Here is an 18,402-nt window from a genome sequence, read left to right as displayed (position 1 = left end):
ACGTTGTAAGCAAATTTGCCCATTGCCTCCTCCTAAAGTCAGATGTGTAATGGTTACAGCTGGAATGGACTCACACGTTTGGTGAGTCATCTCTGTTTCTGACAGAAAATGGCAACCCATGATTTGACCAGCCTAGTAGAAATCCAGTAGCAGAAGGATGTGCCTGGCCTTGGGCAAACCATGTCTTCTGCCTTGAAACATCAAGATCCATAACACAAGTTTTGACCCTAACATAAATCATAAAGTGTCCATCCCATGGGAGATGTGCAGCACTGAGCTCAAGCAGCAAAGCTGCAGCACTGTGGCAGCACAACCAGAGACTCTGTTTTGGTAGGAGAGTTACAGGGTACAAGATCCTGTCTCGGTCTTTTAAAGGACTGCTTTCAGCATCAATTCCTCATGGATTTTCACTAGATCCAGTATGTAGGAATTGCCCTTCATAAACCTGAGACTTGAAAACTTTTCTCTTTCCCACTGCTTCATGGATGATATTTTCCTCTATCTTGAAGGCTTTTTTCTTGGCTGATATCTTATGAGCTTTGTAGTTTATTAGTTGAATGCTTTAAGCAAGATGTTTATTTCTAGCATTGTAAAGCACTTTTTAGTTTGCAATTTTAAAAAAAAACCTCTAGGTTTTGAAATACAGGAAAACATAATGAGGAGTGGCTTTATTTTCTTTTTCTTACGTTTCTTACCTCACCTTACATTTTTCTATCCACTATCCCATCTGACCAGTTTTTAACCAGTCACTTCTCCAGCAATACCTTTTGGAGTAATTTCCACACTAGAAAATGTAACATATTATGTGCTGAGTGTGTCTGAGGACAAAGACTAATGACTGTCCTGCTTCTGCACTTATCAAATGAAGACTTGTTGTCCCATCTAGTGTACTCCAGGTTCATAATTTGCTTCATTCTTCATTTACCTATCCCCTTTTATTCTTTCCATTTACTTACTAATAATATAAAGATGGAGAAGCTCTGCAAGTTCCATCTTCTCAGAAGCTTATGCTCTATTTTGGAGAAACGTATGTATTTCATTTTCATCCTGTGTCTGCAGTATTGTCAGAGCCGAAACAAAGCAATCCAGGAAGAGCTTGCTTAGCATCATACATGAAAGTATCCATTTCACACTTTGGATTTAATCCTGATGTGAGATATATGGGAATGACTGCCACGCATTTATGTCAGAATGCATTAATAGATCCCTTTTTTTGCAACATACGAAGAGATTCTTTGGTCTCATTGGGACCCAAGTGCCATGTTTTGGTTAGCAAATGCACAAACGATATGGACCACAAGAAGACATTTTTAATAAAATTGCTTGGTATGGTCAGAGGTTTGGAAAACGTGCACCTCTCCTGTGCCTGTCTTCAGAGCACCATGTCCACAGTGGCCCCAGGAGAGGCATCCTGGTGGGAACGCAAGTTTGGGATGCCTCTTGAGGTCTTCCTCACCATGTTCACTGGTATTTCTCTGATACGAGTGATATTGCGGTGAAAAGAAAGTGTGTTGAAGATATACTCAGACATTGAATTTTAAGTTTGGGATGTCAGGAAGGATTAGTCCTTGAATTGCAGCAGCCCACAGGAAATAACTGTTTCTGTTATGGTTGCTGTAGCATTAAAAATGTACTGAAGTGCCCTCAGCCTGCACCTCATGTAAGTGCTAGTCTTACATGAGGATATACAGGAAGAAAGAATAAAAATCCTAAAGTTCTCTTCAGTGTTAGAAAGTGACATGGATTTTCTTGTTTAAGTGTCATTATTCCGGAAGAACTCATGGTTTTGTGCATTAAAACCTTTGCTCTACAAGTGTTGCCTATTTCTTCCAATGCAGTTGTACTTCCTGACTAAATCTAAGCAAGACATGGAATTTCTGACCCCAGGTACACAGAGAAATATCAGACTAAAGTAATTAATAATCTGAATTCCTTTTTTCCCCCTCTTTATCAGAAATTTCATGCTGATTACAGACAATGTAATTCCAATGATTCTAGTGATTCTAATGTGTTGTTTTTAAAGTTAAGCAAGTCATTTTTTTCTGTGCAAAACATGTGTTGATCTTTCAGAGGCAGTGGATGTTTCCTGGTGTGTGGACGATTGCATCGACCTTTGCACACCTCTGATCTCACACAGTCCTCACACTTGGGTACTACAGGTTACTTTGTGCTTTATCACAGGTAATGTAATACCATCCCCCTGGGAACAGAGCCATCCAATTACTGAAGAGAGAATAAAAATTAACCATTAAATCAGGTTGTCTTTTTCATGCCTTGCTGTTGACTTAAATAATCTGAAACTGCAATCTAAATTCTAAACAGAACTCCCGGGCATTTCTTGAAGAGAGAAATCCACAGTTTATTAAATACATCTTAAAATTAATACTTTAAAATGTCATCCAGTCCTTGGTTGTTAACACCCAAGTAAATATAGCACTAATAATAAATTAAGAATTGAAAAAGTAAGTTTTGCCACAAAATCATTATTGAACAGACAAGCCAAAATAGTTTAAATAAAAGTGTGCCATTTTTAGTGCAAACTAGCCTCTCAAGGACTTTCTATCAGTTTATAGGCACTGGTCTTTGAAAACTCTTACACAGATAACCTGAATCATCAGAAAACACAGACTTGGGGAATGAACTGTAGTTTTTCTTGTGCCAGGAGGACACCATTCAACGTCTGTAGGGAGCAACAAGAGTGTTACACTATGAGGTACGTGTACTTTGCACTGGGAGCTACACACGTGCCATGCATGTGTAAATATGTGTAAATATACCTGGCTGTCTGCTCATGCTGCTGTCAGATTGAATGTTCTTTTTAAACAAGTGAAGCACAGAACAGCTGTTTCCAAAAAGGAGAGCTGACAGATGCTGGCAAGGTCTGACGTGTGGCAGAGTTTGCCACAACAATGAAGCAGTTCTGTGGCTTTATGGGTTTACAGCTCCCTTCTAATATTAGTGTTGGCTCCAGGCCACATGAATTATGTTAAGCACCATCTCTTTTTGTATTCATTCCTGAGGCAAAAATTACCTCCAAGTTGCTTAAAGTTCTCATCAGTACTTAGATGTAAATTATTCTGCAAAGGGGCAGTTTGGTTAGCTGAGTTGGGGAGGACTGGGTGTGCTCTTCGGGAGGATGGCTGTGGTGGTGGGTCACAGGCTGTCCATCCCATGGGAGATTTGCAGCACTGAGCTCAAGCAGTAAAGCTGCAGCACTTGTGCCAGCACAACCAGAGACTCTGTTTTGGTGGGAGAGTTACAGGGTGCAAGATCCTGTCTCGGTCTTTTAAAGGAGTGCTTTCAGCATCAATTCCTCGTGGATTTTCACTAGATTCAGTATGTAGGAATTGCCCTTCATAAACCTGAGACTTGAAAACTTTTCTCTTTCCCACTGCTGCATGTCTTTGCATCAAGCATGAGTCTGATGAGGAACAGTTCAGAGGTACTGGAGGGGGTTAGTCTGGTGAAGAGCAGGCTGAGAGGAGATCTTACTCTCAGCAGCTTCCTGACAGGAGGTTGTGGCCAGTGCCAAGGGAATTAGTCTCCATTCCCAAGTAATGAATGATGGGACAGGAGGCCTCAAGTTTAGATCAGAGATATAGAGGAGCTTTAATTGGAGATTAGGAAGAACTTTTGCACTGAGAAGGTTGTCAGACACTGATACAGGCTACCCAGGGAGGTGGTGGAGTCACCATGCCTAGAGATATTTAAAAGCCATGTAGTTGAGGTGCTGAGGAACATGATTTAGTGGTGGGCTTGATAGTCTGAGGTGAGTAGTTGGACCTGATGATCTTAAAGATCTTTTTCAACCAAAATGATTCTATGATTCTATGAAACGCATCAGCCCAACACTGCAGCATGACTTGTTGCAAGAAGCTGCAAATAGTACTGATGCTTTCCTTCTTCTCCTCTTAGCTTCCCATCAAGAAGCGTGAGCTCAGGGCCAGACCAGAGTGTCCCAATGGAGAGGGAAAAGGCAGATAAGCAGTGCCTATGACATGTCCATGGCTTCTTAAAGTCATCCTACCAATTGACAGTTGGCATGGCTGCATGTCCTGGAGCAGGGGACCTGCAGCACACAGAGCTATTTTGTGCCAGTTCATGTTATCCCACACATCCCAAGCCTGGGAACAGATGGCAATTTACACAAAAGCACAGCCAAAACATTGTCTCCCGCCAACAGCAGCACAAATTGAGAAAAGGAGGACAGGTTCACTACCAAGTGTCTACAGAAGCTGTGAGCAACCCACAGAGACATCTCGCAGGAAAGCAAATTAATGTCCGACCTTCAATACTGCTCAGGAAGGGTGCAGCCATGAGCTGCTGTCATGTTGCATCTGCAGGGGATGGCACAGAATGTTTGAGGATGGTACAGAATGTCTCAGCCCTGCCTCCTGACACAAGTAGAGGGAGGCTACCTGGCTACTTTCAGGAATATTTTCTATTACCGCACTTGATCAGACTGCTTTTTATTGAGCACATCAGTTACTGTTTACCAAACACAATTAACTGTACCAAGATCCAGTACAGGATAATTCCAAAGCACCTGTACAATTTGTGCACACTCTCTGGTGGGCTTCCCCCAGCTCTTCCAGCTGCCTAACACTGAGAAAGTGTCAAGTATTTGTCAATCTGTATGTCTCTCTTTTGGCAGAATTTGGTGAAACAAAAGAAAGTATTGAAGATGACCAGAGCTGACAAAAATCTGTTCATGGAGAGATGAAGCTTCAAATAAATGTCAGGTAAGAAACAACCATGAAACATGAGAAAGTGAAGTCGCTGAACCTCCCTCGTGTGCTGGTCTTTATGATACACTGAATGTTCTATGTTTGGGAAAGATGCAGTGCATCTACAGCTGACTTTTGAGAAGCAGGAGACTCTCCAGGGCTATGTGCACCCATGCAGAAGTTGTAGCATCTGCAGAGAGCTATAAATAAGTCTCAGGGGTAGATGGGAAATGTGGGTAAAAGAGCTATCTCTTGATGTGCTTGTTAAAGGACTGGCCATCCATAGCTTAACATATTCTGCACATAAGGTGTAAATAATTTTGGTCAGATAGGCATTTTCTTCAGGGTTTCTCATGTTGCTGTTTTATCCATATTCCTGTAATGACATCATGTCTACATTACCTTAAACTGTTATTTAAAGGATTGTTTGTTTCCACTACCTCCCTAACTTTAGGCATGCAGAGGAGAAATAGAGCAGCTCAAGACTCTAACTCCTGGATCCATAAGAGCAGTGTTTGTTCAGCACACTGGTAACAAGTTGTATGCCTACTCATATCAGCATTTACTTTACTTGTAATGGAAAAAAGGGGCAGCAAGGGAATGTGTGCTGCAGTAGCTGATACCTTGTACCAGGCAAAAGACAAACCTCTTCACACACGGTTCAGCCTGGGAGAGGTTAGCGTGATCAGTTTGGCTGATGAAAATCCCAATGAAGGTAAAAAAACATGCAAAATTGTATCATTCTTGAACAAAAAACATGTGAAGTTTAATACTGATTTGAGTTTAGTGAAAATTAGTCTTGCTTGGGAACTGTAGCATTTAGCCTTCAATGACCCAGCTGCTTTAAAGGCTCTGAAATAAACTGGTTTGGATTTAACATAATGGCGCCTTTTTTTCCCCCAATTCTTGTGGCTGAGTATCTAGTGTCACTCAGTAGACAAGATGCTGCCTCTCAGAAGTGAATTGTCAGACCTCAGTGCGTGCTACATAGCCAAGGAAGTTTTCCTCTGTAGCAATCAGCTGGAGGCTACCTGCTGTGTATGGTCTATGAATACAGACAGCAATTCACAAAACTAATAGAAAGAACAACTGGTGTTTGCTAATCTCACCTGCTGGCAAACACTGCTTTCTTTTATCACAGGAAACAGTATTCAAATAGAAAGATCTTAAGCAAACAAAGTTAAATCCTTGGCAGCTTTCACTTTAAGAATGTTTGCTTTAATAATCAAGCAATTAATCTGATTTAACAACAATCTACTATCAAAGGTAAAGCACCAGAGCTGTAGTTGTTGACAGAAAAGCTGAGGCACATGGAGCCACGCTAATGGTAACTTTAACCAGACAATAGGAATGTAAAGTCCAGGGCTTGTATGGAGATGAATTACTGACTCCATCAAAAAAGAAAAAAAGAAAAAAAAAAGGAACTTTCCAAGTGTATATGAAGTGTAGCCTGAATTTTACTGTTTGGGTGTTGCCTTCCTTCTGCTGACAAGCTCTGATCCCAAAAGGTTTTGTGTGTCCCTACAGTCACAGTCAACGGAGGAAGCCTCAGGTGCAAAGCATCAGGACAAGGACAAAATTCCTGAAGAGAACAAGTTGCATCTGTGTTTGCTGAAGGAAAATACTGCTTTTCCTTTGGAAAATACATCTACCTGCAAGCACTTATTTCTGGGAGATACTCCTATAAGCAGCTCCCTGCCATCAACAGGACTACTCAGTGCTGTCCAACACCTTTTTCTCACCATTGCCTATTGTTATTCTGAGGTAGGGTGTGATCTGACAAAGCAGTTGGCAAATACACATTGCCAGGAGGAGATGGGAATGAAAACACTGCACTCAGAGGTGCACATTGTTGATAAGGTGAGAAGATGGAAAAAGGTCAAGCAAGTATCTTTGTGGAGCTGCTGTGCAAATTGATTCTGTTTATATCAGACTGGTTGTGGTTTTAAAAGGAGAAAGTGCCTCTTATCTTGGGCCAGCTGCTCTACATTTGATAAAGATGTATTATGGGTGGAGGCTATGATCTACAAGTAGGCAAGTTTTGGTTACTGCTCTGTTCTTTAAAGTTTGTACTGAAACTGTCAGGTGAGAGAAGTAGAGAATTTTGGATACACAACAGACAAAGAGGAATTTCCAAAGATGTGGCATTACCAATAAGTGCTTAAAAATAACTGCTGGACATGTAGTAGGAAAAACCTCAAATGGCAAATGAAGCAGAGCTGAAGGTGACATCCATGCTTAATAAAACCACATAGGCGGGTTCCTGGACTGTGACACCACCTGGAGAGGAGTAGCTGCTCCCCTTATTGTTCCCATTCCTGGAACAGGCTGATGAACAGGGATGGGCCACAGCCAGCGATGCTCTAGATCTGCCCAGGGGCAGCCTTGGACAGGGGCAGCTCCAGCAGCTCCAACACATAGAAATGTCTCTCATCCCTCTTTAGCTGACGGGTGCAATCACAGCTCAACTGCCAGCGACACAGTGAGGAAATGTGATGTAGTCTGTGTCCCCATCCACAAGGTGTCTGTTAGATGGGGCTGGCTCTCAACATGCAAGAGACAGGAGGACAGCTCGGTCTCCCCTCGTTTGATCTGCAAACTAGGGGTCTCCAGTTGTAATGTCACATACACTTACATTTTGCATAAACTGGTAGCACTATGTAAAGGAATCCTGCTGCAAGATCCTCCATCCTACAGCCCCTGAGCTGATGCCAGGACTGCTGTGGCTATTGAACAAATCATCAAAGAACCATTACAAGCTAACATGATGAATTGTTTTCTGCTTGATCAGACTGATCTGCTTGATCAGTCTGAGGGAGGCTGAAGGGAGGGCAGGAGTGTGGTTTTTTATGGAAATGCTGGCACATGTTCTCTTCAAGTGTGCAGATAGCAACAGTCAGAGTGACCTGAGACACAAACAAAGCTTTCCTGAGCTATCATGGAACTGAAGGGAACCAGGAACTCTCTGTTTACAGTTTTTTCTCATTTCCTGCCCAAAGAGACACATCCCTCAGGGATGTTGCAGTAGACAGCATCCTGCAACTCAAAGGAAAATTTAGCCCTAGATTTCCCCTTTCTTTGTTATTGTTCTACACCAATTTAATGTGAACACACTTGGCAGACATGGAAAAGTACTTCTTTCCTTCAGATCCTCCAGCTGCACCTTTCTTCTGGTTATGTATAACCTACAAACCACTGCCGAAAAATTCCGGCATCATGAGACATCCAGACAGCTCTTTTTCAAAAGACTTTTAAAAATTGACTAGGCTCATAAATACTAGTACCTGAGGTATCAGCACAGCCACAAGGGCTAATGTTAGGATGCAGGCACCTTTCATGAGTGGATCACCATCTCAGAAATGAATGCTTACCTGCAAATCTGAATCAGACATTGTACATTTACTCACAAATATTGAGTAAAATTGACTGCTAAAGCCATGTGAAGCAGCTGATGTATCACAAAAACCACAAAACACCATCTTACCTGCTATACTACTGACCTTCCTTCCACATTTGCACAATTAAACATGAGTTTTCCCACTGTACTGAAACAGGTGGTCACAGCCAGCATCATCTGCCTCCACGTGTGGTCAGTGCACATGCTTTATGAAGAGAAGAACCCCTGATAATGAGGGGTCCATTTTCTGCATGGGTTTATATGTTTTGATGGATCTGACAGCTGATAGCCCTCCCTTGCTTTAGTAGTGCCCATCAGAGGCATGGGAGCAGCTCCCTGCAGTGCAGCCAGGACATGTGCTTGGGGCTGCAGACAAGAGATTGCATCTCAGACTCTGATGCAGAAATTCTAATCATGGATGAATGGTGCTATAGAAATTGTTTGCTTCTGTGAAATCTCAAGGCATAAACCATTTGAATGTTAAACAGACTAATTCCCCTCTTTAAAGGCACCCTCACTAAGAAAGAGGCATGAGCCCTGATGCCTCTTCTCTGACCCTCTGCTGCAGCACATTCAGTGTTTACTGAACATTTCAAAGGCAAAACTTGGCATAAAACCTGCTTCTTTTCTTTGGTAATTTTTCTGCTTCTGCCTATTCAGCAAGCAACCCACAGGAAAAATGCAAGGAGGCTATGATAGTGCAATAGTCAGTCTCCTGCCTCTGGAAGATTTCTAGTCTTTGGAGCAAAAATGGGAGGGAAAAAAAAGTGTTGGCAGAGCCCTGTGTAATTTAAATTGCTGGGGCACCTCAGGAGCGAGCATCATGTAAACTATGACTCAGCAACCATCACCACCACCCCCTCCCCACCACCACCACTGCCATGGAGCGTGACTCAGCAACTCCCACCCAGGCGTAGCTGTTTCCAGGCCCCATCTCCACAGATGAGTCCCACTTGTGGTCACTAGCCTTTGTGGCTGATACGGTTTTGCCTGACAGAACAGCAGCCTCTCCTTTACCCAGATTTTTTTTGCTGCTGGTGTTACCTACGGCACATGGGCTGCCTTCTGCCAATGCTTTCTGCCACCTCTTCCTGATAGCAGGAAAGCAGACACAGCACTCAGAAACCAATGTCTTGGGAAGTCCAGTAAATTGTCTTTTTTTCTCATTGTTCATTTCTCACCCATTTTTTTTGGCAAGAACAAGAGCTCCATGTAGGAACAGCACCTCAATATGTCTTCAACCAATTGCCCACCACTGCCACAACATCTGCAGAAATAGGAAGCTGCAGACATTTATCACTCTCCAGAGTTTGGGGGAAAAAAAACCAACCAACCAAACAAACCATAAGCAAACCTCAGGGAGATAGTAACCTCTCTCTTTTCTAAACAAAAAGCAAAAGTCGTCTTGGTGAAGGTGAAGGGCAATGTGGTGACTTGCTTGTGGTGTTGTGGGAAGGTAGGGACTGGGTGTCCATATATTTGGCTTCTTTTTCCATCTTCTTGTTGAACTGCTGAGGGACTTCAGAAAAGTCACCTTTCAGCTTTCCTTTTTCTTATTTGCCCAAAAATGACATTTGGAACAAAATCTCTTTAATACACTGGTGTTTGCTCTCTGTGAGGAGGGAGGAGTCATAATGGCAGAGACCTTATAAAACCAAGACTATCATCAACTATGACAGTTTTATCTCTACATTCATAATATTCCTGATTTTTCTTTTGTCTGGAGGGATGTGCTTATATAAAAAAAAAAAAAAACCAACTTGAAATTTGGCCTGATGGTTACAAGCAAGTAGTCTGGAAACAGTGATGTCAGGACACATATAAAAGAACTCTTTCTTTCAAAGAAAATCAGACAGGGGTAAATACTACTGGTTTTTTACATGATGGTGACATCTGTCTCTTTGTTTCTGATGACATTTTGAGCTGGGTGCAGCAGAGTATCCTTCTTCTCCAGGCTTCCTGCCTGTCCTCAGAGCCATCGCCAGAGGTATCAGGTGGACTCTCTGGGGAGCTAACAGGAGCAGGCACATAAGGCTTCTTTTTCTGAGCTGCAGGAGATCAACCTCCAAACACCAGAGACAACAGCCTCCTATGGTGTGCTCCAGCAGATCACATCTAGCTGGAGCTTGGCATCACACACTTATGTGAAGAAAAAAAGGAGGGAAAAAAATGTAACTAAATTATTCCAAGTCTTAAAGGTTTCATCTTTGCTTGAGCTGGGGTGTGAAGAGAGGAAGGGGAATAGCTATTTATTCAGAGCGCTGTTCCCATCACTTTGTCTCATGGCAAGGGAACCACTGTAGCACGGCCCAGCACAGAGCTCCTGGAAGAATGGAGGATTTCTAGCTGAGAACTTTACCTGTGGCAAGTCACAACTCTAAATATACAAATATCTCTGCATTTTTCTCCAGTCTTGCTTTTCAGAGTTAAAAAACACTTCTCCATTACAACTTCATACATGCTCACATAGCCTGGGCAAGGATGACCAACTATAACCTTTTCTGCTCATGGTTGCTCAATGGAAGACCTTCCTACAGGAGTAATATCTTTGTCCTGAAGTCAGCATACAGAAAGTAAAAGCTATAAGAACATAGTTAAAAATCTGTGTCTTGGCTGCAAGATGGAAAAGGTTTATACTTAGAGAAATGTATATTGAGTGGAGAAGGGGAGATATATACACACACACACACACAGACACCCTCCTTACATTGTTAAAATAATTGGAAACTGCTCTCACTGTGAAGGCTGAGAAACCCATTGTGAGACCCCAGAGTGCTGGACAACCCACACTCACACACCACACTGTGCCAAAGCAGCCCTGAGACATTCGCGTACTCATGGCCACCTAATCTGTCCGTATAAATTGCTTTTGGGTGTCTTCTCTGAGGACAAACCCTCTAACTTGAGGCTTTGTTAATTTCATGGATTTCTGACACAGGACTATCCCAGGTGTAGTTTTGGTATCACATCAGACCCCAGGTGGGGAAATTTTCCATCCCTGCACTTCCATCTCAGCCTGTACAATAACACTTCACCATCACCTTTGGCACAATCCCTAACTCGGATGTTTTCATGACTCCCTGCCAAGAGATCATTAATATATAGCTAGGTTAAGAACAACTGTGAAAGAATGAGGAAAACACATTTTGGAATCAAAGAGTCAAAATGTTAGTTTTATTTTTTATTTTAGTATTCTTATTTTGTTATTATATTTCTGTGTGATATTTCTCCTGGTCTTACTAATCTCTTCTAGCAGTGTATTTTGATTTCTGTTTCTTATTCAGTATGGATTCCCAATATTTTCCTTCTATACCTTCCATTTTTAAGTGCTTCATAGATAGCAGCATGTGGGTGTTATTCAGAAGTCTATTAAACAGAAATGCAATTTCAAAACCTTTAAAAGGATGGACAAATGCACATGAGTCTGCCTTAATAACTCATTGAATGTATTGGATTGTCATTATGCAATCATTCTAAGAACAGTTTGGCATGTACAGATCTGTATATCTCCAGTCAGGAACAGGCTGTTACTGCTGCAGAGAGAACTATTTGCCTGCTTTAGTGGAAAGTCTCCAGGTTAGGACACTCTCACCTGTTCCTGGTAGCAGGGTCAGATTCAGCACTATCTATCAGCTGCTTGCCTTGATGCCTTCCCCTCTTTTCTGAGAGCAGTAATATTTTAGAGGACAGCTGGCAGAATAACAGCTGAGCCATAAGAAAAATAGTTAAAAAGAAAAGGTTTTAAAGACAAGTCTGAGCAACTCTTTTCTTGGTTTAAATTGCTTTGGAGATAATTCCAGCTCAATTGATTCTGAAATAGATTATTGAAACTCTTCTTACTGTTGTATGAGGCATCCTCCCAGCTTTTGAGTGATAACTTTCTGTTCCACTTCTGTTCCACTCCTGCTTCACATCAGAGTATTGTGACATGGGAAGTCAAAATAAAAGATTATCTAGCAGAAGTACAACAAACAATTGTGTCAGGGACACAATTCTATCATCTCCTGATAAAGTGCTGGTAGTAATAAACCCTAACTCTTGCAGTGTTGCTGTAACTGATGGAGGCCTAGGCTTTGAGTTTTTTGTACTTTTATGTTGAAAAGGAAAAAAAAATACCAATTCAAAAACTCCAGCCATATGTTTTTTTCTTTAATCACAGTATATGAAAAATAATAAAGGAAAGAAAGGAGAAAAAAGGGTATTTTGTGCCTTAATCACAGGTTTCTTTTAAAAGGAATAATCATGTGAAATATCCTCAGCAAGGAATCCTGCAATTAAACAAATATGTTTCTATGCATTTTTCATTTCCTATATTCACAATACATGATCTGAAGCTGTGTGTATGGGAAAGACATCCTTAGAGTCCAGAGCTTTTCCAGAAATGGTACATTTCCAGTTCATTGCCACATGAAATGAGTAAATCTGCCAACAGTGACAGTGCAAGATTTTCATTTAGCTACAAATCTGGGCCTGAATTAATTCTAGGATGGCATGTGTGCATTTATGTCCATCTCCCCTATAGACGAGTGGGTTCCTTTACGAGAAGAACAAGAGCAGAAGATGAAACTAATCTGTGTGAAAATGACACGTATTGCACCAAATATTGTCTGATATTGTGATTTCGTAAGTTAAAGGTGGGTAAGCTAAGTCTACTGCCTTTTGTAATCTACTCCTACTCCTTTGGAGTCTACCTGACAGAGGGTTGGCAGCTCCAGTGACCTGCAGCTCCTTCCATAAGGCACATTTCCACCAGATCCACCTGCTCATTCCTGCAGCAGATGTTACTGCTGGAAAACATTTTCAGATTTGTTTTTTAGGGAACCAGATCACTACCCTTGGAAAGAAATTTGCAAGAGAAAACTGACTGAATAATAGAGATAATTGATGACTGTTCTGGGACCATTAAGCCCTTTTCATTTACTACACTATAGGCAAGACTTTAACTCCTCTTCAGATGTACAAAGCCCATTCACTGACACACTGAGTCACTAACTGCCTTTAAAGTTTCATTAAAAACAGATGCCTTGCTAAAGAGCAAATATTAGTCACACTCTGATCAAGGTGCAGCTAGGCATTTTAAGCATGAACTGATGGCACAGCTAATGATGTGGAAAACAGCTGCTAATGCCAGGATTGCATTCTCCTCTGTGTAGTTACAATTAATACCAATAAACACAAAGTGCCTCATGGAAATGCATCCTCTTGGCTGGGTAATCAGAATACTGGTGGAGAGGAAAGGAAAGATGGGATCAAACATGAACCCTTGCCATTGAGCTCATTTTCCTCTTTCCTGCTCCTAATACACAGTGATGAGATGGGCATCTGCCAGAGACACATTCATGTGTGCACACTGACTAAGATTTGCAAAATCTTTTAGCTTAAGTAATATTATACACATATTAATAACGATAAATAGCACAATGGAAGACTTGGCATAACTAAGACTCCTGTTGATACACTGGCATATATTTTCATTTGTCTGAGTTTGTGAAATTAAGTACTTCAAGCAATAGATTTCCAGTAGCATAATTGCTTCCATTGGACACAGGCTTTCTAGAATGATTTTATGCAAGAACTTTTATGACCTTAACCTGTTTCCCACAGCTTTGTTTCAGACAAGTGTTTTCTGGAGTGCTGAGTTAATTCAGCTGGTAATCGCAAGCTGCATGCAGATGAGAAGAGCATCACATAAGATCCCATAGAGGATAAGTAAGGTGTCTTGCTCCAGACATCAGGAACAGGGCCCAGAGAAAACACCTGGGGGCAAATGAGGTCTAAGTACTTGTCCATGCTTGAAAAACAACACAACTACTACTTCCAGATTATTTTTTCATCTTCTGTCCCTTTCCTATTTTATTCAATCTGCTTTGCAATGGGTTTAAGGCAAACTGGAATTATCCAAAGTCAAGGCAAGCTAATTGTTGTTGGGGAGCAAAAACAAGTGTTGTGCAATGTGTCGCCCTGTGGGCAAGCCTCAATTTAGTTTCAAAAGAAAAAGTGTTTTACAAGAGAGTACATTTGGAGATGCTCTTACAGGAAAACCTTCCAATGACAACTCTCTCAATCTCAAAGTAATTGCTGGTAGCCCATCAGATTCTTCAGATCTCTTGCCCTTGTCTGCACCAGCCAGAAGAGTCACTTGGCTGATCGTTCTTTCATCTTTTTAATTCAACATACAGGTGCCAAAGAGGGAAATGGAGACCTCAGTAATACCATTTGACCAGAAACAGCGTTTAGTTTTCCATGGGTATTTTCACATTCAGCTGGCTTGTGAATATTTATGAAATTACAAAGGGTAAATTATTTTCAGTACAAAAATTGTTACTGAAAATATCCATTTATTCTAAGCAATGCTTTGATTGGTGAGAAAACAAACTGCTTGTTCTGCAGCTGCTACTTGATCAAAACCAAGGGAGGCTTCGCCTGCAGAGACACAAGGGATGAGGTATTACCTGCACCACTTGTTTTAATTGCTTAAATTGTGACATGCAGCAGACAGGGCCATTGGTTTGATCCATTTCCAAAGCACTCCTACGTGTGTCAATGAGAGCAACAAGCCCTTTGTGAAAGTCTCAGCTTCTGCAGCAGCTCTTTCCCAGCAGTGACCATGGCACCTACGTCCCTTGCATGATTTGGTGGCTCTCCATTTCAGACTCTGGGATCTGGAAGGTACAAGAAACATCCCATCTGGTCTGAACCCAAGAAAAGCTGGAGATTCATCGCCAGCCTTACCTTGGGCTGAAGGCTCTGAAAATTATTGGTGCAGTGTAAGAGACTGAGCAGTTCCCACAGCTGACAGAGGGCATCCTTTCATGCAGCTCAACATCTAGTATGAAGCTCTTCTCACTTCTACCTCGCTAGGGCAGTGTCTGGCTCCCTGCTCTTCTTTCTTGTTTGTAGTTGAAATTTCCCCTTTTTGTCCAGTGTAGGCATAACGCCTAAACACGTCATAGCGCATTACACATAATTTGTGTATTTTGGCATCAGAACATGGGCAGCAGCAGGTGTGTTCTTTTAATCAGTATTTGTTTTCCCCATATTAACTGACCACCTCTGTTGCTCCGTGGAAAATTGCCAAAACATCTGCCTGGTCATCTGCCTTATCATCATGAACATAAAGAAAGCCCATATCCTCAAAAAGCCAATATTCATCTGAATTCTTGAAAATACACAGCTAACACAATCTCTACAGCTACTGCCTCGTGGCTCTGTACCTGGCTGCACTACTCCTCGTGCAAGCGGCTTTTACAAGCATGTGCAGAGAAATAAGGTTTCCCATGCAGTTAGAAATCAATATGTGAACTCATGGTTACAAGCATGATTTGGGTGAATGGTGTAGGTCTAGGACAAAAGAATTACAGGTTCTGAGATTTGGTGATTACTGCTGAAGTATACCTCAAAACCAGGACACAGTTGGATGAGATATTTATTGTCTGGGAGGAAATTGCTCTAAACTGATGATTCTGATGGGAGAAATTTACCCAGTTTTGCACTGAGCTTCATCTTTAAAAAATCTACATTTGGGTTTGTGTTTTTTTGTTTGTTTGGTTGTATTTTATTTTTTTTACATCAGCGTTCTACACCTGCCTAGGTCAAAATTTTGATGAGGATAAGAGAAATGGAAGCTCTGTGGTCAGAGCAGGGACACATATCACCTGTTAAAGACCCTTGTATTACTTGCCGATTCAGCTTCCATGTCTACACATCAAGGCATTTCTTATCTCTTCATGCATATTTGCAATTGGACTACATGCTATAAGTCCCTTCCAGCTGAAATCAGCCTAATCTAGTCTAGTCTATTAATTCTACTCCATTTCATTCCATGCCATTCCATGGTATTCTACATTATATTGCTAAATTGAGATAAAATTCATTGGCATTTCTTAGGAGTTTGGATACTTTGGTGACACACATCATACGAGTGTGGGTATATGGATTGACATCAGACCAAGCCAGCACAAATGCCTGACCTACAACCATGACCAGCAGAACTACAGCTGCATGAGTGCAGCCTTCCAGGTGACACCCTTTGGGGTCACCCATCACACAAATCAAATAACGAATATGCAACCAAATAGTGCTCCAGTTACCAGGAACTGAACTTAAAGTTTCTGCTTGTTATTATAAATCCAAGTTAGGGAGTGAAAAATGAGGCTGCAAGTTAGGATTTTAACAAGCAGCAGTACTCATTAACTGACACATAAAACCCCCATTTGTTGCCTGGCATTTATATCTCTAAACTGCTTTTCACCTTCTGTGACAGCCTGTTCTATAACAAGCCACAAATACTGACAGACGTGAGCTGACTATTAAAAGGTGTTCTCATTTTTTTACAGACTGTGAAAACTGAGGCAGGATGGTTCCTAGTTTATTAAAGGTCATCAAGGAAATCTCTTGAAGGGACAGGGATCCACTTGTGTCTCCACCTGAAGTTCCTCAATGTCTGAGCTTTGCCCATGTTTTGTTGGCATGGCTGTACTGGGCTATGCCAGGACAAGTTGTCATGCCTGGAGGAGTACAAAGATTTGGGGCATTTTTGGATATTCTAGGATGGTAACAGCATTTGACCTTACACCCAAGGGTCCAGCACCATTTATTCTCTCATCACACATCCAGTTTTGTTCTCCACTTCATGGTGAGTTACAGCTCAGCTGAAGTTCTGAGTTTGTTCAATCTTTGCATTTATGAGACCGAATTTTGAGTCTGCAGCTGACTCTTCTGTGGGGGAAGAGACCCTGTTCTGCAAAGCCCACGCACAGATCAGCTGTCACCTGGTGTTTCTCCACAATAAATACAGTTATACACACCTTTTTAATTGTTTTATCAGCAAACTGGATCCCATGAGTTGCTACATATTACTATTTTGTTTTTTAAGTAGACTGAATTTCCTGCCCTTTTCTACTGCCATAGGGAAGGGCTGCTGGTGCTTCATAGGAGTCACGTGTAACAGAGACAGCAATGTTATTTTTGGTAGGTCTCAGAGTTGGTCAAAGAAGGTGTTTTAAATAGGCTGGATGCCACTTACATGCTGCTACTCAAAGGAGCTAATGGTTGGACTAGGTTTACAAATAGAAACTACAGGATTTCTAGCTTCACTTCCCCACCATCCCTATCAAACTGCAAGAGATGGGGACTCGGTGCCAGATGGCTCCTTGTGTGTCAGGTGTCCATGCAGAAAACTCATTTCAGGGTCACTTTTGTTTCCCTGAAGACCCCATTGACCAAATCCCTGAAGAGCAACCAGTGAGCTCAGCTAAACCAGACATGCAGCATGTAAGAGCTGGAGAAAGAGAGGAAAGCATTCCAATTTACATTCCTTTAAATTCATTTAATGTTAACAAAACTCAACCAAGACTTAAAAACTTGATCCTGATTTGTATTGAAATTCTTTTGCCATTACCAGAAACATTTAGAAGGGCTACAAGGCTTTGTCCTGGTGTTAAAAATAAATGTTTGGAAGGATCAAGAGGCTTTATTGTCGTGTAAAAATGGAACTTGATTTGGTTAAACTTCAGGGTAAGCTTCTGAGTGAATATTCACATGAGCTGGCTGAAACTGGGTAGAGGAGTTTGGCTTATGCTTCTAAAAAGAAGGTGAAAGAAACTAAACTGATATAAGAGGTTTAAACTCCATAAAGGATGTTCACTCTGGGATTTCTATGATTCAACTAAGTCATTTAAAATTAAGAAACTATGTTTATAAGTCAACCATTAGCATCTTCTCAAAGCAAACAGAAAAAGTACTTTCCAATGCACTTTTTGATTCCAAAATTACCTGATGCAGTATTCTGCAAATGTCGATTGTCCACTTCTGCATGACTGACTTGAGCACAGACGTGGCACCTTTCCATCCCACATTTTAGTGGCTTCAGCTCTCCATCGCTACAGCAGCATCTTCCTCTGCTTGCCAATGTGTATTCACATGCAAGGGACTGCCAAATCACATACATCATTGCAGTATCTTTAGATCAATGCCCCAGAACCTGAAAGCTGTCTGGAGCAGGCAGACTCAAATGCAGTTGTTGAAGACTAAAGGACCCCAGAGTCCTTTTCCCATGCAAGAAATCTTCTCTCTGCACATCCTATAGTAAGTCCGGTGTTGTCCGGAGTGCCAGCTCTGACATGGGATCAGAGTTGGGTGATAGGCTGGAAACAACCCTTTGCTTCCATAACAAATTGGATTTATACCTACCGAGCCCATTGAAACCAGATGATTCTCCGGGTGATCACTGCTGCGAACTTGCAAACACGTTCTAATTACCTCCTGCTTTATACTCTA

This window comes from Colius striatus, chromosome Z (assembly GCF_028858725.1).
Source record: "Colius striatus isolate bColStr4 chromosome Z, bColStr4.1.hap1, whole genome shotgun sequence".
In the NCBI taxonomy this organism is placed as follows: domain Eukaryota; kingdom Metazoa; phylum Chordata; class Aves; order Coliiformes; family Coliidae; genus Colius; species Colius striatus.
Note: the sequence above shows the minus strand (reverse complement) of the source record.